Genomic DNA, 27,589 nt, shown 5'->3' on the forward strand with positions numbered 1-27,589 from the left:
AACTACTGCACACAGTGATAAGAGAGAGTGGGTGGTGGGGAAGCCGGGAGGGGAGAGGCACTGACTCCCCTGGGAGGAGCTAGGAGAAGCCTCGCAGAGAGAGACCACTTGGCTGTGCCATGAAGGGGGCATAGGAGTTCACCCGCTGGTGGAGAAGGGGCCTGGAAGAGGACACTTGGGGATGGGAACAGCACGAGCAAAGGCACAGAGGCTGGCAGAGTGGTGCCCACTTTTGGAGACAAGACTGACAAGCTTAGCAGCCCCTACTGCTGCCCCTCCCCCGCCCCTTCCATTCCTTGCGAACCTGCCCGTGGGGTCCTGCTGCAAGCCGCTGTGACTCTTGGGCTGTGGGCCTTCTATCAGCCCAGATCGGAGTAGGCCTCAGGTGCCAGGAGGAAACACCCCCGGAATTGCCCTCTGCCATGAGCAATGGGAGGTGACAGGTAAATACCCCGGCGTCCTTGTCCCTCAGAGTGGAACAACTCTAAGTGGTGTTGCACCCCATTTCCCAGAAGTCCCCAGAGGAATGGAGACCCCATTGCTTGCAATGGTACCTGCTCATGAAAGTTCCCTAAATTAGTGGTCACCTCCCAGATGGGCTGTTTGGCCCCCAGTCCTTTCTCAGAATCTGCTTCATGGGAGCCCATCCTAAGACAGCAAGCTACGTAAGAGCTGATGAGACAGGTCAGTTGTCCAGAATCCTCTTCTCCACCGTTCTGGCTAGTTGATTAGTTCTGGCAATTACTGAGATCTGGTCCACTGTCAGCACGAGGCTAGAACACTGAGGGAGATTCAAAGAAGAGGAGAAAATCATCCCTCAAGGAACTATTTGAGGAGGCAAGACATATCTGTGAAAAAGAACAGACAAACACCAGGAAAGGCAGAGTTCATTTACGGAAGAGCAAGAAGTTTGGTGCATTAGATCCCAGGGAGGTGCCACAGAGGGAGGAGGGAATGAAGGCTGAAAGGACACGGAGGGCTGGGGCCAGCATGTGGACGCAGAAGTCTGGAATGCCTGGTCTAGATGGTTCTCCAAACTGTAGGCAATGGGTGCCATGGAAGGATTTTGGGCAGTGGAAGGTGAGGCAGTCTCTGTGTTAGAAGGATCCCTTGGGCTCAAATGCAGGAAGACAGGGAGGGGCACGGCTGCAGTGGGGGAGGCCCAGGAGAAGGCTGGGGGAGGCGTCTAGGCCGCTGGCTGTGGTTCTCATTCTGCTCAGTCCTCTCTCAAACCAGGCTCCTCCAGGACCTCCCCCCAAACTGGGGAGTGCCATCTTTTCATAAAAGCTTGGAAAGCTTCCTGCCTTCCCACCCTTCCTTTCAGACCTGTTTCCTGCCTGGCCTCCAAACCTCCTGTTCCCATTCCTCCTACCTTCTCCCATTATCTCTGACTTCAGACTGTTTGCTTTGGCTCCCACCATCTCCTGCCCGCTCTCTCCTGCCGTTAGTGGGGGATACTCAGCAAAAAGCACTCCTTCCTGCAAGCGGCCCAGACTCCTTGGGGCAGGGATTGTCTTCTCTCTACTTTAAGTAAACGGAATGGAGCAACCTTGGCCTTGAGAGACAGACTTTGTCTTCTAACGACTTTCCTTCAAAACCACAAATGCATTTTGTCTCGATTTGAGGTGGTGCTTGCCTCTCGATTCAGCAACCTCAGGGTGAGTGTGAAGCGGCATCTGGCAGCCTTAAGATTTCACAGCGGATGCTGTGCTTTTGTGAAAAGTCAATTTCTCTGCAAACCAGCCGAGAGGGCAAAGATAGCACAATTTTCTGTCCATTCAATAAATGTTTATGAGTCAGGCCTGGAGCAGGGAGTCAGTAGATAAGACATCTGCTCCCCAGGCCCCCATGGCCTACTGGGGCCTACAGTGAGACCGGTCACACGAAAAAGTTGTACGAAGTGCCATGGGGTCTCTGAGGAGGCACGTGCAGTCCACACTGACCTCTCATGCGCGTAGCACTGTGGTGATTGAACCTCCCTCTGCCTCAGGTACCTCACCTACAAAATAGGGGTAATGGGGTTTCTTCCCTTTAGGGTTGTTGTGAGGAGGATTAAATAAGGGAATATTCAACAGGAGGAATTTAGCACAGAGCTTGGAGGAGTAAGCAGCAAGTAACTGCTAGCTATTCTTTTTTTTTTTTTTTTTTTGATTCTCATACCATGAAATTCTCTCTTTTAAAGAGTGTAATTCAGTGGTTTTAAGTATATTTGCAAGATTGTGCACCCATCACCATTATTTCCAGAACATTTACATCACCCCAAAAGAAACCCTGTACCCATTAGCAATCACTCTCCCAATTTCCCCTGCCCCAGGCAACCACTAATGTACTTTCTGTCTCTGTGGATTTGCTTTTTCTGGACATTTCATGTAAATGGAATCATACAGATATATGGCCTTTTGTGCCTGGCTTCCTTCACTTAGCGTGTCAGTACTTGATTCTTTTTCATGGCTGAATAATATCCTACTATTGTAAGGACATTTTGTTTATGCATTCATCAGCGGATGGACGTTTGGGTTACTTTCACTTTGGGGTTACTACAAATAATGATGCTATGAACATTTGTGTACAAGTTTTTGTGTGGACATACGTGTTCATTTCTCCTTTGTCTATGCCTAGCAGGATAGACAATAACTGAGTCATATGGTAACTCTGTTTAACTTTTTGAGGAACTGCCAGACTTTGCGAGAGTGGCTGCATCAGCTATTCTTGACTCTGGTTCTCAAAACAGTTTCCCACATGCAGCCCCAAAGGGAACTATTACAGCATCAGGCGGGAAAGTGATATGCCCTAAGTCCCAGGGAAAGTTAGTGGCAGAGCCCAGACTGGAGCCAAGAACTTTAGGCCCAGATTCACCATGTCACCATGTCACCGAGGATCAACCACCTGGATTTTATTATGCCCCCGACGGATGAGAAGTGATCTGAGCCATTACCCTTGCTCCTGGTGGCTCACTTTCTAGCACGTGGACCATGGCAGACCTGGCTTATCTGAGCTCCCCAGACACCAGAAGGCCCTGAGCTGCCCACCTCCACCCCTCTCAGCAGACATAGTGCTCCCTGGTCCCTGAGCCCAAGGCCAAGGGGAACAGCGGCAGGTATGATCTAGGAGTAGCTATGCTATGTCAGATAAGTAGGTGTGTTTCTGGGGTGGAGGGGAGCCCCGGAAAGCTTCCCTACCCAGCTTCTACTTCTCCTGCCAGGATTGGAGCCCAGCCCTAGATTGCTGCCTTCCTTGTAGGGACCCTAGCCCCATTCCCCACCCATACCAGACTCTCCCCTTTTGTAACCCTCCTATTTATCCAGTGCTTCATCCGGAACAGCATCTGCCCATGGCTGAGCTCCTAGGTGCTCTTCTGAAATGACCTTGAACCATGACTTAACCTTGCTGAAAGTTGGTTTTCTCATGTTTCACACCTGTCCCATAGAGGGGTGTAGGCGCAGCGTCAGGTCCAGCTAAGAGGATGAAGTTGGTACTCAGACAAGGATTGGTTTGAGAGGAAGCACCATCCCTTCATTACTAGCTCTGTGACCTTGGGCAACTCACCTTACCTCTCTGAGCCTTTCTGTCATACTTTGGAGAATGGGGATGTTTATAAAGAGTTGAGTAAGGACTCAATAAAGATTGGCTATGGTTGTTTTTATTTTGCAGATTAAAGGAGATTGGCATGTAAAGCACCTAGCAGAGTGCCTAGCACATAAAAAACGTTTGTTAGATGACAGCTGTGGTTGTTAGTGTTCCCCAACTTTGTGCCGGTGATTGGTGAAGGGCTTGAAGACCCGATGGGAAGGTGACCTTGTTTATTACTCGGACATAGCCTTACTTGTTACTCAAACAGAGGGTGGACTCCAAAGCTTGGGCAGACCAGTGATCAGAGCTAGGAGAGCCCACAGGCTGCTCGGAGCTTTGGGACAGAGCCAAGGAATTAGTGAGCTGAGCATGAAGAACAGTGAGACTGGTTGAATGGGAGAGTCTCCCATGAAAGCCAGAGGCAGGGGTTTTGAAGGTGCTGGGGGCTATTAGGCACCCAAATATGTGTGTAAGTAGCCAGATCTATTTAAAGGATCAGGGACTGAGCTGCCCCTTTGGAGATGTCTTATACTTCCTACCCTGATGAGCCGTGTCTCAGCATGCTTTGGCAGCATCACATGACACTTGTGTCCCATACAAGTGGGACAGGAAGCTGAGCGTGAGCTAGGGGGCCCAGAAGCCAGCGGAGATCATGGCAGGCTTCCTGGAGGAGCTGGTCTTGCAGAATGGGCTGGGAGTAGAGAGGGCAGAGATCTGGAAGGGAGGAAAGCACAAAGGCAGAACCACAAAAGTTGCTTCATGGGGAAGAGCAAAGAGCTGAATCTCCTTTTAAAAATGTAGTACAATTTTGTCTCATTCAAAGTGATATACTTTCATTGTAAGACATTTAGCAGGGGGAAATTGTGAAGAGACAATTAAGAAAAGGAATGGAAAAAAATCTGCAGTAGTCTCACTCCCCTGAGGAACTAGTACTCACATTTTGGTGTGCTTTCTTCTACCTTTTTTCTATGCATGTATATTACGTATGTTGTTTTTTTCTTTTTTTAAAAGCAAAAAAATGAACTCACATAAGACAGACTGTTTGTGACCTACTTATAAAAATGCATCATGAACTGTGTTCCCTGTCATTAAATATTCTTCCCCACTATTTAATGCCTTCAGAGTATTCTCGCATATGAATGGAACATAATTTATTTAAGTAATTTTCTATTCTTGGATATTTAAGTGGTTTCCAATTTTTCAATATCATAAGCATCTTCTAAATGAACATCCTGGTGGCTGAAACTCTGTGCGTGTCCTTAATTATGTCCTTGGGATACATTTCTAGAAAAGGAATTGCGAGAATAAAGGGACGCAGATTTTAAAGAATGTTAATACGCATCGTCAAATGGCTCCCCAGAAGTCTTGCACGAGTTTCCCCTCCTACTGTAAGTGCAGTATCGGCGCCCATTTTCTAGCATTTCCACTCACCCTGGGTATGAATTTGTTTCTTTGTTGGTTTGATCAGTTCAAAACCAGAACTCGTGAATCCAAGTTTCCTGAGATATAAATTGGAGGTGAGGATAATGGTACCTGTCATGGGTGAGTTGTGACAATCAAAACACATCGTGGGTATGATATGCTGGGAAAGAAAACAATTTGCGGTTGTCAGTGGTTATTCTAACTTGATTATTCCTGGAATGAGAAAGCCCTGTGAGTCAAGGTTGGAAAGATAATTGGAAGCCAGCTTTGTAAAGGGCTTTATCTTCCCTTTAACTGCAAAATTAATATATGCTTGTAAAAAATGGAAACAACCCTCAGCTTTGATGGTAAAAGTGAAAGTACTGCTTCACCTCCCTCACTAGTCTCTCCCCAGAGATTAGGTGTGTATCCTGCTAGATCTTTCCTCATACCTTTCCTAACTCTTTCTGTGTGTGTGTGTGTGTGTGTGTGTGTGTGTGTGTGTGTGTGTGTCTACATCCATGTGTATAATTTATTGTTGTTTCACAAAATGTAATCTTACATAGGATTTTACTGTCATCTCATAACATACAGATCTACCATCTGCTTGGATTCTGTGGCTGGATAAAGCATAATTTGCTTATTCTTTCCCCTACAATGCAGTAACAGCTCATCCTCACGAATCGTGTTTCCCCGAAAATAAGACCTAGCCGGACCATCAGGTCTAATGCATCTTTTGGAGCAAAAATTAATATAAGACCCTGTATTACATTATATTACATTATATTATATTATTATAGTATAAAAACAGGGTCTCATATTACATTAAAATAATACCAGGTCTCATATTAACTTTTGCTCCAAAAGACGCATTAGAGCTGATGGTCCGACTAGGTCTTATTTTTGGGGAAACGTGGTCCATGCCCTCACACACTCGAGCTGGTATTTCTATAGTTTGGGTTCCTAGCAGTGGGATGTGAAGTCAGTGTGGTTATACATTTTCATACTGTCAAATTGCTCTCCAAAGAGATTGTATCAATTAATTTATTCGCTACCATCACTGTAGGAGTGTGTGGAGGGCTGGGAATGCCAGACTTAGGGGAATTAGGGCAATCAGTAGCCTGATCTGGGCCAGAAACAGCACCTGTCACCCCTTACCTGTTAACTCTTAAATGTTCTGAAAGAAACCTGAAGCGAAGCCAGGATCTGTCTCCAGCTTAGCTTCTTGCTGTCCTCCGCTGTGAAGCAAACCACAGAGGAATCTTTTTCTAGTTAATTAACTGGGGTTTTATTAAACACCTTAGCAGCTAGCCAACTGCTCTGACCCAGCTCTTCCTGGGAGACGTTTTGATGAGAAGTGTTGTGTTTTAACTTACGTATCTTGGATGACAGGTTTGGCATCAGAGTGTGTGCCCTATAATCAAATATTTGATTATCTGAGAGGCATAGTTCTCCAACAGCAAACATGTATGAAGCCCTTCCTCCCTGCCTGGCACTAGTCTGGATGCTGGGGAGGTGGACGTGAGCTCTAAGTCCTTGACCTTCAGGATGGAGAGCAGTGGAGGAGCTGGGCACTCACGCAAAGAATGACGAGCAGGTGAGAACATGGTATTAAGGGGGCACAGGAATGGGACCAAAGCTCCCTCTGGGGGCCTGAGGAAGTGGACGTTAAGCTGCATCTCCACGGCTCAGGAGGCTTTTCCCAGGTAAAGAAGGGAGAAGAGATTCCAGGCAAGGGGAATAGTGCAGGTAAAGGCCCTAAGTTGGATGGGAAAGAGAAAGTAGGAGTCTGGTGTTTATTACTCTGTGATTTATGAAAGCAAAAAATTGGGAGAACCCAGATGTCTAAATTAGGGCAATTATTAAGTAAGTTATAGCATAACTACAATTTTGCACGTATTAAAATCATGTTTTTAAAAACAATATCTAATAGCATAGGAAAACTACTGCTCTATAATACATTTAAAAGCAGTATATAAAGCTGTCTCAAGCATGATCCTATTTTGTTTTTCTAAATATGTGATCTGTTTCTAACCCTCTGTCTGGAAAAAAAATCCACAATATTGTTAACTGTGGGTATCTGACTACATTTTATTTTCTTATTTACGTATATTATTTTCTAAATTTTCTGCAAGGAGGGTGTAGTGCTTTAATAATTATAAAAAGCAATGAAATTATTTTTTACATTAAAAAAAGACAAAGGAAATCCATGAAAGGAGAAATGATGCAAATGACTAATAAACATGAAAAATGCTCGACCTTGCTAATTATTAAAAATGCAAATTAAGGCAGCATTGTGATACTATGTTTTAACTGCCTGTAAAAGAAAAACCCCCTAGTACACAACATATATTGACAACAGTGTGGTAAGAGAAACACTTGTATACTGCAAATTTGAGTATAATTCTGTTCAGCCTTTCTGAAGAGTGTGAGGGCTAAAAAAATACATTTCCTCCCACCTTCTAAGTTCTTCTAGCTGGGCTAATAATCAAATTAACAGAGACAGATTAACAGGAGAAAATCAAATTTTAATATGTATGCACGGGGAAATGGCATAAGCACGAAAATCCCTAAGACAGTGAGCAAAAATGGGTATATTAGTCATTTTGGACAAAGGTATTAAGGGGGGAATGGGATTTTAGATTTCAAAAGTGAGAATGGGTGATTTACAGGTAATTGAGGAAAAGTGGAGCACACATGGCAGGCAAATTCTTGCTTCAATGGGACAGAAAGGGTGACTCAGCCACCAGGCCCATGGCTGGATCCCATTCATCATACTCAATTCGAACTAGTCTAAGGTAAACATCCTCTGATTTCCTTCCTGGGACAGGCCTTTCCACCTGAATCTCTTAGGCAGGAAAGGGGGAGGGTTAGAGGTTCTTTGTGAGTCTTTGGTTTCTTAATAACCAGCTTAAAATCAATATCCCAAAAGGCAGCATTAGGGTTTTGGTCCCTTTCTATTTTCTGCAATGAGGATGTAGTGTTTTAATAATTACAAGAAAGCAATGAAATTATTTTTTACATTTAAAATGGCAAAGGAAATCCATGAGAGGAGAAATTATGCAAATGACTAATAAACGTGAAAAATGCTCAACCTTGCTAATTATTAAAAATGCAAATTAAAGCAGCATTGTGATACTATGTTTTAACTGACTGACTTTAGAAGAAAAACCTGCTAGTACATAACATGTGTTGGCAACAGTGTGGTAAGAGAAACATTTGTATCCTGCAAATTTGAGTATAATTCCATTAAGCCTTTCTGAAGAGCAATTTGGCAACATACTATATCAAAATCCTTAAAATGTGCAATTTCTCAACTTGATTTTAAAGAAGTGTAATTGTATTCCTTGGATACACTTAAGGAAATAATTAAGGGGTTGTGTACAGGTGAGTAAGAAAGCCTGTCACAGCACTTTTTTTTTTAATACAGTAGTAAAGAGTTGTTTAAAATGTTCCAGAACTATACTTATGGATGTGGAAATGTGTATAATATATTGTTAAATTTTAAAATATAGACAAAAAGCTGTTCCTGATGTGAACACTTAAATATGTACATATACGCGGTCTGACAACTAAGTTCGCGAACTCATCATAGAAAAAGTGACACATACCTAATTGCTGACTATCACTATGGTCATCTTTGAAGTACGCCCATTGGGAAGTTATGCACTGACATCAGTGACTAGTTTACTCTTCAAAGCAATTTTGGAACTCTTTCTGGAATGGCCATCAGAGCTGTCGTAGTATTACCCTTGATGTCCTGAATGTTATCAAAATGTCTTCCTTTCAATATTTCCTTTGTCTTCGGGTAGAGAAAGAAGTCCTTGGGGGCCAGATCAGGTGAGTAGGGAGGGTGTTCCAATACAGTTATTTGTTTCCTGGCTAAAAACTCCTTCACAGACAGTGCCGTGTGAGCTGGTGCATTGTCGTGATGCAAGAGCCATGAATTGTTGGTGAAAAATTCAGGTCATTTTCGTCTTTTTCACACAGTCTTTTCAGCACTTCGAAACAGTAAACTTTGTTAACTGTTTGTGCAGTTAGTACAAATTCGTAATGAATAATCCCTCTGATATCAAAAAAGGTTAGCAACATCATCGTAACAAGTTCGGAGGCTTAATTGTCAGAACTTCGTGTGTGTGTACACACACACACACACACGTGTGTAAAGATATGTATATATATTTAGGTGTAGAAAGAGTCTGGAAAAATGCACACCTGTTAAACAAACAATTTTAGCTTCCATGGCTAAAAGTCTTTTAAAAAGAGTTTATTAGGCCATTGCTAGCAAAACAGAAGACGGGTCTTGGGGCCTGGAGTCTAAACCACCAGACCCATGGCCAGGTAGGAAAGATGATACTGCCTTCTGCCCTGGAGTGTTGCAAGCGGTTTTATACATCAAAGAGCGGGGAGAAAGATGTCAGCGTTCTGATTTAGGATTTACATTAACTGTAGACAAAGAGGAGGGGAAAAGGTGAGGTGGGGCGAGTTCTGGGACAGGCACAGCAGAGTCCAAGGAAGAAATGTCTGCTCCTGTGGACTCACTACAGGCAGCAGATTGGCAAGTTCATGTGTAAATAAGAAACGGAGGCTCCTGGGGTTCTATGGCACCTGGCGGTTCTCTTTTGGCTAATCATGGAAATAGCCACCTGGAAATTCACCCTACATTTTAACAGAGGTACAGGAATGTGAGCAGTCGTCTGTCAGAGCTGGTCCACAGCGACTAACAGGCTGTTCTCTCTCTCACTCTCTGGCCACTGTTATTTTAATTTAGAACATCGCCGAATTTCTTCTCTTGTCACATCTAAATGCTGATATTGGTCATATCTGGGTAGGTGGGATTGTTGCTATTTTTAACTGTCTTCAAAAAAATAATTTCAAAACCAATTTAAAAAATCTTTACAGAGTTTAAAATACGGGTTAAAACTTTTAAAACCCACCAGTTAACAGGCAGGCTGAGTGCTCAGAGCTGAGTGAGTGCTGCCATGGGTTCTGCAGGGTTAGCCTCTAGAAATAGGGTACAGCAGCCTCCCTGCATGAGTGAGAGCCCAGCTCCGTGAAAAACTTTTTGCTTCCCTTTGCCCTCATCCTGGGGACCAGCCTGACCTCGGGCAGGAGGGGGAGGCTGGGAATGTCCTAGAGCAGGCCCAGGGCAGTAATCTCACAGTAATCTGACCCCTTGGAATTGCCTCTGCCCCTTTCAGTTTCTCAGCTGAAACTTGCTTTTTTCTTTCCGTTGAGTCTTAGCTGGAGGGCTCCCTTCTCCCTGAAATATTCTTCCCTTCTCACTCCCCCATCACCTGGCCAACTTTTGCTTAATGTTTCACCTTAAAAGTCACTTCTTACTTTTGGAGATTATGGTTATGTTTATTATCTTGATTGTAGTGATGGTTTATGGGCGTAATATATGTCAAAATGCACCAAACTGTACATTTTCAATATATGTTGTATATTGCATAATGTTTTGTGTGTATATATAATATAATATATTGTATATATTATATTCTATAATAATATTGCATACTAATTATATTTCAACAAAACTGTAAAAAAAAAAGTCACTTCCACAGTGGGATAGGTCTTGAACTCGCCCTGAACCCACCTACAGCCCCCAAACCGAATTAGCCTTCTCTAGTATGTACCGTGAGTATGAGTAAATTACTCATATTGTGCATGGTGATGGATGAATGAGGGCAAAGGAAGTTCACCTGTGGACAGAAGACAGCAAGGAATCTGGAGATGGCATTGGAACAAGTCCAGAGTGATACTCAGAAATTGGAGGTCAAGCTAGAATCTGGGTGTTCCATCATTTGGAGGGGTCAGGTACTCTGCCTCAGTTTCCCCAGTCTGAAAATTGAGAATAATAATATAATACTAATTGCTATTGCATTGTTGTTGAGAATTATTTTTGTTGAGGATTAAATAAGTTAACCCACGTACAGGGCTTAGAACAGTGCCAGGCCTGTTGGAGGTACTAAGTATACATATGGAGCCTTATTTGCTTGTCAGTAGCCCTGATAATCAATGTCTGAGAGCCCCTGGCACAAACCTTTGGCCAATCTGGATGCAGGTTAATGGTGAGTGGCCTCAGGGGTCGTCTCCTGTCCCTAAGAGACCCATCTTATCCCGTGTCCCCTTTCACCTAGGTGCTGGACAACCCCCATCCCTTCAACCTTCCCTGTGGTACTTGGAACCCGTGCCAGTTTCTCTACCTGATTTTGCAAAGCTGTCTTTCTAAAGCCGCCTCTCTCCTAATGACAGAAAGGCGCATATGTTGCAGCTTATGCTTCTATTTAGAGTTCGGGGTTTGGAAAGAGGATGTGTGCACACGCGGATAAGCTTTTGTGTGCGTGCTGCTGTCTGCTTGTGGCGGTGAACATGCGTGTGCCTGGTCGCACGTACAGGCTTGCATGCACCCGCATGGCTGTGCATTGACCCATGTTCATCGTTATATGAGCTTCTGAATGACTGCCTGAGCACGTAGAGGAGTATGTGTTTGGCGTATATATACATGCACTTGTGTTCATATATACATGCCCATGAACATGTGTGTGGCTTGTATTTCATGTGCACCGAGGCTTGTGTGCATGTTTTCACATGATGCTTCTGTGTGTCTCTGTGCATATGGTGCGAGCTTGCCTCTCCTCTCACCCCAGGAGGCACCAAGGCAAGTGCAAACTACAAGGAACAAAGGAATAATCTGCATAATTTAGACTTTGATCTCTGCCACCCCAGAGCCATCCCCTGCTCACACTCCAGCTGCTAAGCTGTTTCTCCAGCCCCGTGGACTCCATCTTTGAGCTTTGCCTTCCAAACGCCTCGGCTTCTCCTTGCCACCCCAAGAGGGGAACAGCGTGAAAGAAGGGTGATGAGCATTTGTTGAGCCCCTGTGGTGCTCCAGGCACCGGGACCAGAAGCTTTACATACATTCTCAAGTATTGCAGCCACCCCACAAAATACAGTCATTGTTCCCACTTGACGTTTGAGGAAGCTGGGGATCAGGAGAATTAAGCCGTTTGTCTAAGTGATCGAACTCAGGACCACAAAGCCTACATTCTTTCCACTCCACCGGGTTTTCTTTCTGGAGCATATGTAGCCACCAGGTACTGGGAAGTGGAAGCTGCTGCCAGAGCTCCAGGGGAGGATATGTCCTGGGAGACACAGACAGTCTGATGCGGGGGCTGGTACGAGCAGGGAGTCAGTAGGGTGCTCAAAGGAGAGCACTTACTCAGTTTTTATAAGGAGGGCAGGATAGACAAACCCCAGGTGTCGGAGTGGTCCAGGGATGGAGTGGGGAGAGCAAGTGGTGGACCAATAACAGAAACAGCAAAGGTGAAATAAAAAACATCATGATTGCCGCCCCTATCTTTAGGACCCTGGACAGGCTACATCAGCTCTCTCCATGTTGTCATCTGTGACATGTGTGTGGGAGATGGGATTTAGAGGGTTTGTACAACCTCTTGTTAAAATGAGCATTTGTTGCTCTCTACCTGTGCTAACTCATGCAAGCTCAGTCATTGTATGAGGTCGTTACTATCATTGCCCTCATTTTACAGATGAGGACACTGAGGCCCAGAGAGGCAGAGCAGGACCCAAACCTGGCGGGTGTCTGACCCCAGACTCCTATCAGCCTTCCCTGTTTCAAAGTTTAAAACAAATAGTATATAAAAGACCAGAGACATAGTAGGCATTTAACAAATGGTAGCAAACAATGACGGTGACGTAGATGACGACCACAATGGTCACGAAAGTGTGTTTTGCCAAGCGTTGAAGTGGCGTTAAATTCCTTAGGTGTTTAAGGAAAATCCCACACTGTTAGTGATTGTTTTTAAACCGAAGGTCACTTTTCTCCAGGACAGCAGTGATGTCTGTTCCTGTGACAGCCAGGCCCAGCTCCAAGCCCAGGCACCACGTTTTTCAGCTGTGTGGCTCTAAGCAACCTAACCTCTCTGGGCATCATTTCCTTAACTGTAACATAAGGATAATAATAGCCTACCCAGTTCCTCAAAAAGTTAAACATAGAATTGCCATATGACCCAATAATCCCACTCCTAGGGGTTTACCCAAGAGAAATGAAAACAGATGGTCATGTGGTGTTTTTTGTGTACAAAAAACCCCACCAAACTTGTACACAAATGTTCAGAGTAGCATTATTCATAATAGCTAAAAAGTGGGAACAGCTCAAATCTCCCTCAGCTGATGAATGGATAAACAGAATACAATCTATCCACACAATGGACTTTTATATAGCAATAAAAGGGAGTAAAGTACTGATACATGCTACAACATGGATGAACCTTGAAAACATTATGCAAAGTGAAAGAAGCCAGGCACAAAAGACTACGTCTTGTATAATTCCATTTCCAGAATAGGCAAATCCTTAGGCAGCTGCCACTCCAGAACAGGCAAATCCACAAAGACAGAAAGTAGATTAATGGTTGCCAGAGGAAAGAATGACTGCTAATGGGTATGCGATTTCTTTGGGGCTGATGTAAATTTTCTGGAATTAGACCGTTGTGATAGGTACACAACTTTGTGACTATGCTAAAATCCTCTGAACCGTACCCTTGTAAAGAATGAATTTTGTGGCATGTGAATTATATCTCAATAAAAACAGCTTGATCTCATAGGGTTGCTGTGAAGTTAAAATGAAATAATTTATGTCAATCCCCTAGCACAGAGCCGGCCTTCTAGTAAACACTCATTAAATGCTAAACAGTTCAAACAAATGCTAGTTACTCTTACTATTATCATTACTATACTAGCTGGTGATTTCAGTTCTGAAACCTCCCCAGAGCTTCAGACACCTGACCTACAAGCAGAAATAATGATACTTTAATTAGTTAGGGTTTCTTAGTCACAGGCAACAGACACCCACTCTGGCTATTGAGTAAAAAGGGAATTTATGAGAAGGCTGCGATGTAGATGACTGTCTTCGAGGGAAGGACGCAGAACCAGGCTAAGAAAGGAAAGGCCCAAGGGACAGAACGTAAGAAAGAGTATAACTGAGAAGCTGTGGAGTTACTGGTGATGCACGTGGTCACAGAGTCGGGCTGTCGGGGTTTGGATCTCTCTCTGCCCATGAAGGCTGTGTGGCCTTGTGTTGTTGTCCCGAATTGTCCAGCTGCTAGATAGGAAGGTGGGGAATGTATCAGGGCCTACTTTATAGGATTGTTGCAAAGGTTGAATGAATTAATGTCTGTACAACACTTCATATAGTGCCTTGTATTCTAAACTCTCAGTAATAATAATAATATTATTATTATTATTGGGATGATTCAGCTCTACCCAGTTTTTCTGACCGTGCCTGACTCTGTTCAAGGTTTAGAGCCCTAGACTGTGTGATGGGCCTAGCTAGGGTCACTCACCTACTCCTTGGAACATCTTGACAGACAGCCTCACTAAGACTTCAAACTATGGGGCAGAGGTGATACCCAGAGGAGCATCCAAAAGAAAGAGGAGGGGCCATAGTGGCAAAACCAACCCACATCCCCTGCAAATACCCTCACACCAGGTTGCTAGGAAGATTGGCGATAATGTGTGTGAAGTGCCTGGCAGATGGTGGGCCCTTACTTACTGGGATTCTTCTTAGCAGATGACTGTTCTCTACCTGGAGGCTGTGAATTTCTTGTTACCATTGTAACATAGGTTTGGGACGGATTGTGAAAGGCCTTGCATGCCATGTTAAGGCATCTGTACTTTATTCTGAGGAATAAGTAGGGAGGACCCTCGTCTGAGCCCCCCCATGGCATGTGGATTGCAGTCACATTCCCCAGGCCTCCCAGCTGTGTGAGCAAGTGACTTACCATCGCCAGCCCTCAGCGTCCCTGTACATAAAAGATGTACAACCACATTTTGGGTTGGTGGGGCGTAAATGAGATAGTATTTGCAATATATTTAGAACCCAAGAGAAATGCTTCGTAAATCGTAGTAGTTATTATACAGAAAATGAAGTGACAGAGTTGTAGCTCACCAGGTTGATGGGAGAACCAATTGGGATCAAAGAGGCTATAGCACTTTGCACAAGCGCAGTGCTGGGTCCCAGGAAGATGTTTCCTAGATTGTAATCACTGCTGGTAATAAGACACACCTTTAGTCTAATTATAGTTTTTTCATGAAATAAAGTAACATTAAATGTACACATTTAATAATAAGATGGGGCCTGATTTCAGAAACGTTAAAATAATATGAGAAAGGTATGTCTTAGAATGAAGCAATAAAGTATTGATAATTTAGTGTTTCAGATAATTAAAGAATGTTCTCATAGAGTCTATTACCAATTTCCCAAAACTTAGAACACAATATTGCTTACTTAATGCTAAAAGGGCACTGAGTATAACTTAATCTTTCCTTGAAGCTTTTGAATTTCCTTGAAGGCAAGATCAGCAGTTTTAAAATACACTTTTAGATTCTCTGGCACAGTGGTTCTCAACCCTGATTATACATTAGCATCCCCCCGGGAGCTTTCAAAAAAATGCCTTTGCCGGGGTCCCATTTCAGACCAATTAAGTAGGAGTCTCCGAGGGAGGAGCCTGAGCACTGGAATTTTTCGAAGCTCCCCAAGTACTTCTGATGCACAGAGAGTCTAACTGCTCCTGCCAGCAGGGCCCTAACCCACAGAGGGTGTCATCTGTATTTGGAGATGAGGTTGAAGAGGTCCCCAAAGGCTGGGTCATGGAAGGTCAATGTTATCCTGTAAGAGAAGGAGCTACTGAAGTCTTTTAACAAAATTGTTTATGCAGTGTGAGTTCAAGTTAGACTGACCCCTCTAGCGACCTGTGGAGCGGAACTGGAGTGTGTAAGACAGGAGAAAGAGAGCCTAGAGTGGAAGCCCCTGCAATTATTCAGACTGTATCAGTTATCTGTTGCTGTGTAACAAAACAGCCCCCAACTCTAGTGGCTTAATAAAGCAATGATTGACTATTTCTCATGATTCTGTGGATTGGCTGGCAGTTCTTCTGCAGGTCTTGTCTGGGCTCCTTCATGCAGCTGTGTTCACTTGGAGGGCTGGTTGGGGGCTAGGCTCGCTGGAGCAGCTGGACCTCTCTCTCTTCGTGTGGTCTTTCATCCTTGATTTCTTCTCAGCATGAGAAGAGTTCTCTGCAAGAGAGTGGAGGCAGAAACTTCAAGGTCTCTTAAGGCGTAGCCTCGGAAGTCATATAATGTTACTTCTGCCTCATTCCATTGGCCAAAGCAATTCATAAGGCCAGCACAGATTCAAGGGGTGGGCAAATAGGCTCCACCTCTTGATAGCAAAGTCACATTGCAAAGGGGTATGCATCTGATAGGAGGGACTTGTGGCCATATTTTGCAATCGTTCATGCAGATAGGAGATACTGAAGCCTTGGCCTAAGGCAGGAGCAGTAGAAAGAAGTGAATTAATTCATTCACTTAGTGAGGTAGTTATTTATTCAGTAATTTATCAAACATCTCCTGTATACCAGGCATTTTTCTAGACACTGGGATAAAGCTGTAACTGACAATGGCAGAGTAGTGCTGTTCTTATGGAGCTTACAATCTAGGGGGTTAGGAGGCAGACAATCAAAAGCAAATCAATATACCATGTAATGCGAAATTCAAAAGGGCTATGAAGAAACATAAAGTGGGATAAGGGATTAGAGAGGGTTAATTTAGGCCTCTTTGGGTAAGTAAACGCTGAGTGGAAACCTGAATGACGTGAAGAAGTGAACCACGCAGATGTTTGGAGGTTGGAGAATAGCAAGAGCAGAGGCCTGGAGGCAGGAGCATGCTTCATCTGAGAGACAGCGGGGAGTCTAGTGTGGCTGGGCCAGAGTGAGTGAGGGAGAGAGTGAAAAACGATGCGATGGAAGAGGCAGGCAGGGGTCCAAGTGTGTGGGACTTTGTAGAGCATGATAAAGACTTGGGATTGTATTTCAAGTGTAAAGGGAGAAGCCATTGGCAGACTCATTCTAGCTACTGGGTTCAAAAAGATGGAAAGACCAAAGATAGGAGACCAATTAAGAGGTCATTGTTTGAATAATAGCTGTAGCGGGGAAAGTGGTGAATAGATGTCAGCTTCTAGATATATTTTGAAGGCAGAGCCAAGAGAATTTACTGAAATATTGGTTATGGATATGGGAGGACAGATTAAAGAGAAGTCCAAAGCTTTTGGCTTGAGTAACTGGATGAGTTTTTGTGCTTTTTACTGAGACGTGAGGGACTCTAAGGAAGGAATAGATGAATTGAAGGGAATCACACGTTTGGTTTTGGATATGCTTCATTTAAGATGTCTTTTTGACCTCCAAGAGAAGGTGCTGAGCTGGCAGTCAGCCACGGAGTCTGGAGTCCAGGTTGTGTTTGCAGATAGAAATCTGAGTGTTATCCAGGTTCTCCATCAAAGCTTGAGACCGGATGGATCACTTTGGGAGTGAGGCTGGTAGTGAGGAGATCTGAAGACTGAGCGTTAGGGCGCTCCAACGTTTAGAGGTTAGAGGTAAGTTGAGGGGAAGGACCCAGCCCAAGGAGACTGAGAAGGAGTGACCAGTGAGGTGGAAGAGTGAGGAGGGGGTGTGGAACCCTAGAAGCCCAAGAAGAAAATGTTTCTGGAAGAATGAGATTGGGGGTGTTGTATCCTGCTGAACAGCCAGGTAAATTGTGGCAGAGAAAGAACTGATCATTTAGACTTGGCATCACGGAAGTCACTGGTGATTTTAAGATTAAATGGAGCAGAATGGAGTGGGTTAAGGAGAGAATAGGATAACTGCAAAGAAATGAGACTCTGTGTGTGTGTGTGTGTGTGTGTGTGTGTGTGTGTGTGTGTGTAGAAAAAGTATAGAATACTTGTACGCGGTCAGACAATTAAGTTTGCAAACTCATCCTCGAGAAAGTGCTACATACCTCCCAGACAGTGCCGTGTGAGCGGTGCATTGTCATGATGCAAGAGCCATGAATCATTGGTGAACAGTTCAGGTCGTTTTCGTCTAACTTTTTCACGCAGCCTTTTCAGCACATCCAAATAGTAAACCTGGTTCACTGTTTGTCCAGTTGGTACAGATTCATAATAAATAATCCCTCTGACATCAAAAAAGGTGAGCGACAGCAACGAAAACAAGTTCGTGAACTTAATTGTCAGGCCTTCGTATGTTGGTAGAAATAATTTACTAAAAAGGGAAAGTTATTAATGATGCAGAAGAAAGGGGGACAATTGCAGGAACAAAGGGCATGTGATCCGGTGGACATGGGGAGCAGCTGGCCTTAGGTAGCAGCGAGGACAGTTCTTCCATTGTGTCCAGAGGGAAGGCAGAGCATATGGGCTCAGATGCAGGTAGATTGAAAGATTTGGCACTAGAAGGATGTGGAGAGAGTCAGGAGGCATTTGGAAAGTAGAACGTGGAATGAAAGGATTTAAAGCTCTCCCAGTGAGACCATCCCTTATCAATAACCTCTCCCAACACCCCGTCTACGCCAGGCACAGGGGCTCACAGATGACTCACCCAGTGTCCCTGCTGCTGAGAAGTTCACAGTCTAAGAAGGGACACAGACCTGTAAACTGACAGCTCTAATACAATGTGCTAATAATAAAGACATGTACAAAGTGTTTTGAGAACAAAGAAGGTGTGAGTAACTCTGCCTGGAGGGGTCAGAGAAGGCTTCACGGAGGTGAAATTTAAATTAGGCTTCATGGAGGACTAGAGCATTATCAGGCAGGCTAGCGGAGGAAGGTCATTTAAGGCGGAGAGAATGGCATGTGAGAGCCACAGAGATGAGAAAGATCCTTTTACTGCTTTTCTCACTGCTCCTGCTCCACCTGTCTTTTTTCTCCTCACCTCTCCTCATTCCCAAGCTGTCGTCTCTCAGGCTTTCTTAGTTCAAGAGGAAATTTTTCTTTTTGGAAAGTTTAATAAACTTCCCGTTCAGCCTGTACTGAGTCATGACAAAGGTGTATTTCACACTTAAACAAATGTCTCAGATGTTATTTTTTGCACTTCAAGAACAAGCTATTTTTAAAGAAACCCAAACTCACTGGGACTCAGCAAGGACGATTTCTGTGACCTGTTTTTAAGAAGTGAGCTTTGGAAAGGAACATAGTGACCAGCAGTGGCAGAATCAGGGGACCTGGCAATTCTTTCCTTTAAATGTTTCAGTGAGCCAGTGACTAGTTTCACCTTACTAAGCTACACATTTTATCTTGGCTATCTGGTCTTCTGGAAAACTCACAGGGAGCATGCAACCATTATCCAATAACAGAATGAGGGGAGATGAGGCCACCACTCTCTCAAAGGTGGACTAAGATAATGGAGGAAAGGATGGAGAGAAGGGGATGGATTTGAGAGGGGTTTAAATGATACCATGAACGAGGGGAAAAGGCATTTCCCCAGGCTTCGGAAGTGTCACTGTACCCATCTATGTCGCTCGTCTCCTCCCTGTGTGGGCCAGCAATTCCTTCCCTCCCTGACATGCACAGGACCCCTGCATGGAGTCTGGACCTCCACCCCACTGAATCTGGTCTGGCCTGCGACTCCTCTGACCAACTGAACGCCAGGGAAAGTGACGCTGGACCAGTCCTAGGATTAGTTGTTAAGAATCTTTAAAAGCTATTACTGTGAGAAGCCCAAGACATGTGAAGAGGCGACACATACGTAGCCCAGTTGACATTTCAGCTGAGTTCCCACCCAACAGCCAGCATGAATGTGCCATCCTGGATATTCAGCCCCATTGAGCCTTCACTTCAGATGAATGTAGCCCCAGCTGTCATCTGACTGCACCTGCATGAGAGACCCCAAGTGAGAATCTCCCAGCTGACCCTAGTCAACCTCCAGAACCATGAGTAATAATAATAAATGGTTGTTTTAAGCCAGTAAGTTTTAGGGGAGCTGGTTACACAGCAACAGCTCACCAGCATATCACCTATTTGCATCAGTCTTTGCTAATACCAGGCACTGGGCTACGTAGTTCTCTTTTTAATGCTTATGACAACTTGGAGATAAGTATTATTATTTTCATTTTGGAAGATGAAACAGTGCTCAGAGATGTTCTAGAACTGACCACATACCACTCCAGCACATGGCCCATAGGTACTACAGCTGGACGCATTGAAATGTAACTCAGTTCATTTCTCCCAACCTTGCCTCTCCTCTTGTGCACTCTAGCTCAGAGAGTGGTGCATACACCAGGCTTGCAGCCCCAAACACCTGGCACTGCCTTTGTCTGCCCACTTTGTGGATATGAAAACAGCCGAGATCCTGAGAGTCAGGAGACCTGGAGCTGAGTCCCAGCTCTGCCACTCAGTTGCTGTCTCACTTTAGGCAAGTCACTCCCAAGTCATTCCCTTACCTTTCTGAGAATAAGGGAATTGGGCTAGATCACTGTTTCTCAAGCCTGAGTAATACATGAATTCCTCCATTAAAAAAAACAAAAAGCTTCTATATGAAAATTTCCAAACATACCCAGATGTAGCGATTTCAGTGAAACTTCAGGCACCCTTCTTCGGGCTTCAACAACCATTTCCATTTTTCTGTACTTGTAATTTATGGTCCCACCTTTTTTTTTTTCTTGTGGAACATGACATCATATCATCGCACCTCTAAATTAGGATTTCCAGATTCAGCAAATGAAAATGCAGGGCACTCAGTTAAATTTGATAACAATAAATAATTTTTAGTGTAAGTATGTCCCATGCAGCATTGTATTTTATCTTGCAACCCCACCCTAAGTACTTCAGTGTGCAGTTTCAAAAAGGAAGATTTTATCACAGAACTACAAGGCCATTAAGCCACGTTTTAACATCATCAACAATAATTCCTTAAGAGCATCTAGTATGCAGTCCATATCCAAATTTCCACGATTACCTTTAAAAACGTCTTTTTGCTAGTAGTTTGTTCAAATGGAGATATAAAAGAGGTCAATGATTGTATTTGGCTCTTAAAGTCACTTTTAATCTAGAGCAGTCCCTTCTTCTCCCCTCAACTCCACTTTTCTTTTTCATGGATTTTTAATTATTGAAGTAACTGGGTCAATTGTTCTGTAGAACAAATCCCACATTTTGAATTTGGTTGATTGCTTCCCTATGGTGTCATTTACTTGCACTTCTAGCCCCTGTACTTCCTGTAGAAGATATACCGTATTTAAAGGCTTACTTGGATTCAGGTTAAACCTTCTTGGCCAGGATAGAGGGCTGTGCACGTTAGAGTGCATCTCATCAGGACACAGAATGTATATTCATTTCACTTTTAGTGATGCTAACATTTATCAGAGGGTTTAGGTGGCAACACCCTTATTTCTTCATTGAAAAGTTTCTTATCAAGACTTTGCTCAAAGGTTTTACCATTTACTGATGATCGTTGCCTAAGTCACGTATATTATTAGGGTTTGCAAAGCGGTGATAATCTAATTTTAGTATTTCTTCTGATTTATTTGCTGAAATTCTTCTGTATAAAAGAACTCTTCCTTATCCTCTAGGGCTAGTTGGTGCCCCTGAAATATAGATCATAATCTAAGGCAGAATAAATGCTTAATTTTTTAAAAAAGGGTTTAAAAACCCTTCAGTTTTTATGAAATTTCCAGGAGAGAATTTAACAGCAGTGTTGATAGTTCCAATTCAAATTTAAAATTGCATGTTTTTAACTCCTTTGATATTGTATTTATATCTCTTTTGACTTGAAAATCTTAGATCCTACCAACCTTGATGTAAGGACTAAAATGTTTTATTCCATGATAGACATTTTTTAATATAGCAGTAGTAACATCATTACTAATAATAAGATTATTGAGAGAAGTTTAAGATTTGTTTGCTGTTGTCTTTTTTCCCCTTTTTCCTTAGAATATATCTCACTAAAGATGTGTGGTCAAAAGACTTTGTTTCATGGTCAATTGGAATCATTCCTTTTTTTCTGCGGGGTCAGGTTATCAACCTCATGTAAAGTTATGTTCATGTTTTGGCTTGTTTTTCACTTTAGGAATTATTTTAACATTTACATGATTTAAATATTTACATGAATCATTTATGGGATTTCAAAGTAAAGCTACCTAATAAGTCTCGTTCAGAGAAGCCTCACTTCCAATCCTTTCCCTTTCACTTTGTTCTCTTTTCCCCATAGAAATGCTTTGAAAGTGGGTTTTCTCACCCCCAGCACTGCTGGCATTTTGGGCCAGATGATACCTTGTTATGGGGGGGCCGTCCTGTGTATTAAAGGATGTTTCGCAGCATCCCTGGCCCATACCTGTCAGATGCCAATTACAGGTAAAAATGTCTCCAGACGTTGCTAAATGTCCTGGGCAAAATTACTTCTAGTTGAGAGTCCCTGTTTTAAGAGAAACAATTTCTTGCTGGCTTAAAACTTTGACCCCAAGTGTAAGATATCTGCATTTAAGGTTACCCTCATCACGTCAGGCAATCACTTTGCACTAACACGAGCACAAAATTTTGGGTGCCGGGATTTATTTACAAGGTGGCTGTCCCAGTGATCCAGCACATGCTTATATTATTATTATTTGTAGATTGTAACTGAAATCAAGACATATGTTTAGAGACCTCTCTTAGAACTTGTGGACCTTGAAAGGGCATCCACCCAGAAATCCAGATACCTCATCACTTTCCCTGATTTGCAGAAAACTGCGGCTGGGTGATTGCTTAGAGCCTTCCTGCTGTCTGAAAGCTTTCTTGTTCTGAAAGTCTAGAAGCTGGCTTTTCAAACTGGGGTGGACAGCCCAGTGATTGAGAGCACTGAGTGGAAGCCAAGGCCTTCAACCTATCAGCTCTGTGATGTACTGCAAGTTACTTACCTTCCCAGAGCTTTAGTCTTCTCAACTATGAATTAAGATGAAAGTTGTAGGGACTGGCCCAGTGGCTCAGGCGGTTAGAGCTCCATGCTCCTAACTCCGAAGGCTGTCGGTTCGATTCTCGCATGGGCCAGTGGGCTCTCAACCACAAGGTTGCCGGTTCAACTCCTCGAGTCCTGCAAGGGATGGTGGGCTCTGCCCCCTGCAACTAAGATTGAACATGGTACCTTGAGCTGAGCTGCTGCTGAGCTCCTGGATGGCTCAGTTGGTTGGAGCGTGTCCTCTCAACCACAAGGTTGCCCGTTCGACTCCCGCAAGGGATGGTGGGCTGAGCCCCTGCAACTAGAAATGGCAACTGGACCTGGAGCTGAACGGCACCCTCCACAACTAAGACTGAAAGGACAACAACTTGACTTGGAAAAAAGGTCTGGAAGTACACACTGTTCCCCAATAAAGTCCTGTTCCCCTTCCCCAATAAAATCTTTAAAAAAAAAAGAAAAAGATGAAAGTTGTACCTATTTCATGGGGTTGTTTCAAGGATTAATGACAGAAAGAATGTTAAGGGCTTGATATACTGTGTGGCATATAATAAGTGCTTAATAAATGTTGGCTGTTAGTATAATTACCACCAGAGCTAGTTGTGTGCTTGGAAATACTCAGAGCCACGGAACAGATATGGAACATGTTCCTAGAGTATGAATTTCTGCCTGAAGAGTTAGAAAAACAGGCTCTGAATGTTTCTCTTAAAGGGAAATAATTAAAAACATTATTTTCATGTTAAACATTGGAATAAATGGTGAAATTTGAATGGATTTTAAAGATAAACTGTGAGACTTCAAAGAAATGTTATGCTTGAGGCTGAAGAATTTGGGCCTCCTCCCCAGACCTCCAAGGAGGCTGTCTCAGTCTCCTCTGTTTGAGAGAACTTTGGTGGGACAGGTTTAGCAGTAGCTCTGTTTTGCATCTTGGACTGATAGAAGTATCAGGGAAATTGAAGAAATTCTGTAAGAAGTGGGGACTTCCTGCCCAGGAATCCCTGCTCTTGTCCATTCCTCTCCTTCCAAATTGCTTTGGGGTTTGTTACTTGAGGAAGGGGAATGGGAAAATTTGCTGGTAATTTATTGAATAAATATTAAGTGATTACTATTAATATATGCCTGGCACCTTACTAAGGGATACAAAGAAAACAAATCAAACATACATTCTGTCCACGTGAAACCTTCAGTCTATTGATCATTCCATATCAATAGCTACTGTAACCTCAATAAGGGAACTGAAATTGGAAACAGTAGGGGGAATAGGTTTAGGGGTTTAGAGGAAAGATTTGGCAGTTAATGGACAGTTGAGTAGCACGTGAACCATCCATATAGAGACCCTGAGTAGGATGCGAGTTTAGAGCCGTGTTTCTCACTTGGGACTTGAGACATTTGTGGTGGAGTTTGGGTAGTCATAATGGCACTTATTGGGGGTAAGCCAGGAATGCGACTTCTGAATGTCACACTGGCCATTTATGTAGGTGAAAGTCCTGTATACAATTATCTGAGCCTAACAACTAAGTCCATTTTTCATCTAAAGACAGTATATTCTAGCATGATTTTAATATTCTAGGGAGGCAAATACTATGCAAAGTGAATGAAGATTATACCTTGCTGTGTTTAGACTCTACCAAGAGTTAATCTCCATTTCAGAAAATCTTGTCAGCAACAGCAATTCTGTGATGGTATTCGAGTCTCCAATTGCTTCTCAAACTGTAGGGTATATGTGATCACCTAGGTCTCTTGTTTCTTCTCTTTCTTTCTTTCTTTCTTTCTTTCTTTCTTTCTTTCTTTCTTTCTTTCTTTCTTTCTTTTCCTTCCTTTCTTCCTGCCTCCCTCCCCTCCCTTCCTCCCTCCCTTCCTCTTTCTTCCTCCCTCTTCTCTCTCTCCCTCTCTCTCGCCCCCCCATCCCCTCCCCTTCTCCCTCTTTCCCTTTCTCCTTCCTTCCCTCTCTCCCATCTGTCTCCTGTTTGGGTAATAATGGAAAGAATCTGGTAGGGAAGGAGAGGCTGACCTTAACAGAGAGGGGCAGCTTAAGGAGTGAAGTTGCTTACAGGTAGGAAAGAAGGGTATCCCAGCAGTAAAAGGACTGTTGAGAGGACCTGGTTTTTGTAAATGGAGGGGAGAATGGCTGGAGATGCAGGTTCATTTAGAAACATGATGGCAGGAAGTTGAGGGATGTTATACCTCTAATGTCTACCTCTCATCCACAGCAGGATTAGCCTCCTTTCTACCTTTGTCCTCTGTCTATAAAGCTGGCCTATGGCTGGGGGAGTGGGGGGAAAATGAAGAATAAGGAGACCGTATTGACCTCTCTACCTCCCAGAACAAGTGCTTTGGAAAATAATACAGTGAGGCATTATTACTACCACTACTCTATTATTATTATTGTCCTCTAGGTCAGTGCTTACCAATAGGACTTTCTGCAATGATGGAAATGTTTTATTCGGTGCCGTTCAGTATAGTAACCACTAGCCACATGTAGCTATGGAGCACTTAAAACATGCCTAATACAACTGAGAAAACTAATTTAAATTTTTATTTAATTTTAATTAATTTAAATTTACATAGCCACATGTGGCTAGTGTCTATTGTATTGGATAGCGCATCTCTATATGTTTTCTGCCTCTGTCTCAATGTGGTTCTTTAAAGATGAGCACCCTCTATAGAGGGCAGTGTCGTTTGGACCAAGAGCACAGGACTAGGAGTCATACTAGAGTCCAATTGCAGCGGTGCTCTGGTAATTTTGGGCAATTCACTTCCTTCTCTGTGCCTCATTGTCCTTTGTTTTCTTATCTTCAGTGGGGAGATGAGAGAGTCAAATGAGCTAAGGGTGTGAAGGCACTGGGAACAGTGAAAGGCTGCACGCTGTCATGCGGGGGAGCCAATCCAAATCCCTTTACTAGGCGCCTTTTATAAGAATGGCACAGCGCTGTGCCAAGGATATGCTCCGAAGGTTCCTTCTCAGAGAGCCTTTGAGGACCCTACCTTACCCCTTCCATTTGCTGCTCCTTTCTCTGTAGGCCATTCAGAGTTATTGTTTGATTAATGTACACCTCTCCCACTGGCCTCTAGACCCACAAGAGTAGGGCTGTGTAGGTGTTTGCTTGTTTTTGTATGCCTGGGGACTAGCACATAGTAGGCTCTCAGTAAGTACTTATGCTATGAATGGATAAAACAGGAAGTACTAGTATTTGAATTTAGGTGTGATTTCAAAGCTCACCGTGCTCTATTCTAGAACTTTACAACATTCATTACCTTCCCGTTTATAATGGTGGAAATACTAGAAAAGACCCAAATACCCAACATAGGGACTTCGTTTAATTAAATGATTCTTAAGATATGAAAAAGACTATTCAGTGACACAAATAGAGATGTATTTATTGTAATTGTTAAGTGAAAAAAAACACACGAAGGTATATTATAATCTCAGTTTGTGAAAGTTATATATTTACATGCATAGGGAAAGTCTGGATTAATAGATACAAATATTAACAGTGATTACTATCCCTGGGTGGGATAAGGAGATGATACTTTTTTTCTAAAACATCTATTTTTTAGAAAATGTATTTAATATATCCAGAAAAAGCAAAAATACAGAGACTGCGAGTAGATTAATGGTTGCCTGTGGCTAGGGGTGGGAATGGGGGTTAACAGTAAATGGGTATGATGGATTTTACGGGGAATCTGTAAAACGTTCTAAAACTGTTTTATATAGATGTTGCACCCTCAGTAAAGTTACTAAAAGTCCTTGACTTATACACTTGAATGCATGTATTTTATGATATGTAAATATACCTCAAAAAATTTTTAAAAAATGTATTATATGTATGTATTCTTAAAAAACCATTAAAACAATGCAGAACTATTTAGTCCCTCATCCCACACCCAATTCTACTTTCCAGGCATAACAGTAGTAATTGGTGTTACTCCTTTCTGACCTTTTTTTATGCAGAATCCAAGTATTACATATACATTATAGATATGTAATTTTCTGCAACTTTCTTCTTTCTCTGGACATACATTGTAGGTCATAAAAAACTTAACAGTAGTTGCCCTGGGAGGTGGAATTAGGGGTAGGAGTTGGGTGGGGGGCAGGAAGGGAGAGGCACACTTGAACTTTTTGCTTTCTTTACCTTTGTATCATTTGCATGTTTTTGCCAGGAATTTTTAGAGTTATAAACTCAATAAAGATGTTGGAATAAGAGATAGCATTCATGGCTCAGCTGGTTGGAGCGTGGGCTCTCTACCACAAGGTTGCCCGTTCGACTCCCGCGAGGGATGGTGGGCTGCGTCCCCTGCAATTAACAACGGCAACTGGACCTGGAGCTGAGCTGCGCCCTCCACAACTAAGACTGAAAGGACAACAACTTGAAGCTGAATGGCACCCTCCACAACTAAGACTGAAAGGACAACAACTTGAAGCTGAATGGCACCCTCCACAACTAAGATTGAAAGGACAACAACTTGACTTGGAAAAAAATCCTGGAAGAACACACTGTTCCCCAATAAAGTCCTGTTCCCCTTCCCCAATAAAATCTTAAAAAAATAAAAAAGAGAGATACCATTCAATGCTTAATGCCGTGCAGTTCTCCTGTTTAAAAATTTTCAAAAAATTTTACCAAGTACCAGGCACCATATTGAGTGCCTGAGATATATTGTCTCATTGAATCCTTATAATTATTCTGCGAGGTATGCAATATTATAGTCTCAATTGACAGAAGAGTAAACTAAGACGTAGGGAAGCTGATTTTCCAAGGTCCCACAGCCAGTGTGCACTGAGCCCAGATCTTTACGCTGCAGCATCTCTTCTCCCTTCAGCAGATTCATGCTCTCCCTGTAAAGCC

At 43.2% G+C, this 27,589-nt stretch overlaps 1 long non-coding RNA gene across 4 annotated transcripts in view; it reads left to right on the top strand.

The window, feature by feature from the left end:
* Positions 1-27,292, top strand: part of LOC109446014 (uncharacterized) — a 56,786-nt gene extending 29,494 nt beyond the window's left edge. For all 4 annotated transcript variants that reach the window (XR_016019182.1, XR_012495929.2, XR_016019184.1 and 1 more), the window contains one exon: positions 26,907-27,292. This is a non-coding gene — a long non-coding RNA (uncharacterized LOC109446014). The remainder of the gene's footprint in view (positions 1-26,906) is intronic.
* The last annotated feature ends 297 nt before the right edge of the window (positions 27,293-27,589 follow it).

The sequence above is a fragment of the Rhinolophus sinicus genome, chromosome 16, assembly GCF_057876585.1.
Source record: "Rhinolophus sinicus isolate RSI-liver-muscle chromosome 16, RSI-T2T, whole genome shotgun sequence".
Lineage (NCBI taxonomy): Eukaryota > Metazoa > Chordata > Mammalia > Chiroptera > Rhinolophidae > Rhinolophus > Rhinolophus sinicus.